Raw genomic sequence first — 3,237 nt, forward strand, 5'->3', positions numbered from 1 at the left:
CATTATCAGTTTATGTCTCAGTCATTGAATCTTATGTACATAGAAATATTTACACATGTTAATTAAGTTTGCTGAAAATAAACAGAGTTGGCAGTGAGAGGACGTTTCTTTTTTTGCTGAGTTCATTTCCCTCAGATTACACAGATCCACATAGAATATCGAAAACAAACCCAATTTTGATAAACTCCCATACCTACTGGGTGAAATTCCACAGTGTGCCGTCACAGCAGCAAGATGTGTGACCTGTTGCCACGAGAAAAGGGCAACCAGTGAAGAACAAACACCAGGGTAAATACAACCCATATTTATGTTGATTTATCTTCCCTTTTGTACTTCAACTATTTGCACATCATTACAACACTGTTTATAGACAAAATATGACATTTGAAATGTCTTTATTCATTTGGAACTTCTGTGTGTAACGTTTACTGTTCATATTTATTGTTTATTTCACTTCTATTTATTATATGTTTCCCACGCTAATAAATCACTTCAAACTGAAACTGAATTGAGAGAGAGAGAGGAGGTTTAGAGAGATGGGATCAGTCTCAGGAGACTCATCCTGTAGTCCATTCTTTTGGAGAAGGTGAATGGATGAAATGAATAGATGGATGAAATGAATAGATGAATGGATGAAATGAAGGTGAATGGATTAAATGAATGGATGAGGTGAATGGATGAGGTGAATGGATGAGCTGTTAAATGAATGGATGAAGGTGAATGGATTAAATGAATGGACTTTGTAAAGCGATTAAATGAATGGATTGAACTTGAATGGATCTTGAATGGTTACTAGTGAATGGATTAAATGAATGGATGAGGTGAATGGATTAAATGAATGGATGAGGTGAATGGATTAAATGAATGGATGAGGTGAATGGATTAAATGAATGAGTTAAATGGTGAAATTAATGGATGAATGGATTAGGTTAATGGATTAAATGAATGGATGAGGTGAATGGATGTGAATGAGGTGAATGGATTAAATGAATGGATGAGGTGAATGGATTAAATGAATGGATGAGTGAATGAATGGATGAATGGATTAAATGAATGGATGGAATGGAGGTGAATGGATTAAATGAATGGATGAGGTGAATGGATTAAATGAATGGATGTGAATGGATTAAATGAAAATGAATGGATTAAATGAATGGATGTTAATGGATTAAATGAAAATGAAATTGGTTGAGGTGAATGGATTAAAAATGAATGAATGGATTAAATGAATGGATGAGGTGAATGGATGAGGTGAATGGATGAGGTGAATGGATGAGGTGAATGGATTAAATGAATGGATGAGGTGAATGGATTAAATGAATGGATGAGGTGAATGGATTAAATGAATGGATGAGGTGAATGGATTAAATGAATGGATGAGGTGAATGGATTAAATGAATGGATGAGGTGAATGGATTAAATGAATGGATGAGGTGAATGGATTAAATGAATGGATGAGGTGAATGGATTAAATGAATGGATGAGGTGAATGGATTAAATGAATGGATGAGGTGAATGGATTAAATGAATGGATGAGGTGAATGGATTAAATGAATGGATGAGGTGAATGGATTAAATGAATGGATTAAATGAATGGTTGAGGTGAATGGTTGAGGTGAATGGATTAAATGAATGGATGAGGTGAATGGATTAAATGAATGGATGAGGTGAATGGATTAAATGAATGGATGAGGTGAATGGATGAGGGGATTAAATGAATGGATGAGGTGAATGGATTAAATGAATGGTTGAGGTGAATGATTAAATGAATTAAATGAATGGATTAAATGAATGGATGAGGTGAATGGATTAAATGAATGGTTTGAATGGATTAAATGAATGGATGAATGGATTGTTAATGGATTAAATGAATGGATGAGGTGAATGGATGTGAATGAGGTGAATGGATTAAATGAATGGTGAATGGATGAGGTGAATGGATTAAATGAATGGAAGGTGAATGGATTAAATGAATGAGGTGAATGGATTAAATGAATGGATGAGGTGAATGGATTAAATGAATGGATGAGGGATTAAATGAATGGATGAGGTGAATGGATTAAATGAATGGATGAGGTGAATGGATTTAAATGAATGGATTAAATGAATTGAGGTGAATGGATTAAATGAATGGATGAGGTGAATGGATTAAATGAATGGATGAGGTGAATGGATTAAATGAATGGATTAAATGAATGGAGGTGAATGGATTAAATTAAATGAATGGATGAATGGTGAATGGATTAAATGAAAATGAATGGATTAAATGAATGGATGAGGAATGGATTAAATGAATGGATGAGGTGAATGGATTAGGTGAATGAACGAGGTGAATGGATTAAATGAATGGATGAGGTGAATGGATTAAATGAATGGATGAGGTGAATGGATTAAATGAATGGTTGAGGTGAATGGTTGAGGTGAATGGATTAAATGAATGGTTGAGGTGAATGGATTAAATGAATGGATGAGGTGAATGGATTAAATGAATGGATGAGGTGAATGAACGAGGTGAATGGATTAAATGAATGGTTGAGGTGAATGGTTGAGGTGAATGGATTAAATGAATGGATGTTGGTGATTGGATGACTGATATGAATGAACTATGTATCATTAGTATTATTATATCCACATATACAAGGTAAAGCCGTGATTCAATCCGCCCTTTTCTCAGCACATTTTAAAGACCATGTTCCTGCGCTCGGGGAGACCACATACACTGTAAACATCTGTCGGCTCAATCTGAAATCACCTTGAAATGAAGCATTTCCCAATTCTGCAATCAGATTTAATCCCGGCCCTAACGAATGCATGTAGTCGACTTGACTTTTAAAAATAAAATACCAAAGAGCCGACATCTACAGGTACATTACCATTTACATTTACATTTAAGTCATTTACCATCGCTCTCATCCACAGGTACATTACCATCACCTTATGACTCCAGTGGAACAGCCACTTGCATCTAAATCTTTTACAGGTACATTACCATCTCCTCACCCTATCCTAGGTACATTGACCATCTTTCAGGTGTCTCCGGAAGGTGGTGATTACCGCTCTCCTGGCGTCGTACAGGGGTTTGTTCCACCATTGGGGGCTCATCTACAGGTACAGTTTTGACTCATCTACAGGAACTGTACCATCTCCTCAGTGGTAGGGAGGCGAGCAGGCCAGAGGTGGATACCATGCCCTTGTTTGGGTGTAGGGCCTCTCCTCAGAGCCTGGAGGTACTGAGGT

General features: G+C 36.3%; 1 long non-coding RNA gene across 9 annotated transcripts; it reads left to right on the top strand.

Annotated features, from left to right (window-relative positions):
• Nucleotides 1-798: 798 nt before the first annotated feature.
• LOC127924057 (uncharacterized) lies at nucleotides 799-2,568 on the top strand. Of its 9 annotated transcripts, none has more exons than XR_008116644.1 (5): nucleotides 799-873; nucleotides 1,278-1,563; nucleotides 1,616-1,693; nucleotides 2,330-2,381; nucleotides 2,421-2,568. It is a non-coding gene; the product is annotated as an uncharacterized LOC127924057 (long non-coding RNA). The 9 variants fall into 9 exon arrangements; XR_008116645.1 differs by having other exon boundaries at nucleotides 799-847; XR_008116647.1 differs by lacking the exon at nucleotides 799-873 and having other exon boundaries at nucleotides 1,233-1,563; nucleotides 2,421-2,472; nucleotides 2,512-2,543.
• The last annotated feature ends 669 nt before the right edge of the window (nucleotides 2,569-3,237 follow it).

This window comes from Oncorhynchus keta, unplaced genomic scaffold (genome assembly GCF_023373465.1).
Source record: "Oncorhynchus keta strain PuntledgeMale-10-30-2019 unplaced genomic scaffold, Oket_V2 Un_contig_3602_pilon_pilon, whole genome shotgun sequence".
Classification (NCBI taxonomy): Eukaryota; Metazoa; Chordata; class Actinopteri; order Salmoniformes; family Salmonidae; genus Oncorhynchus; species Oncorhynchus keta.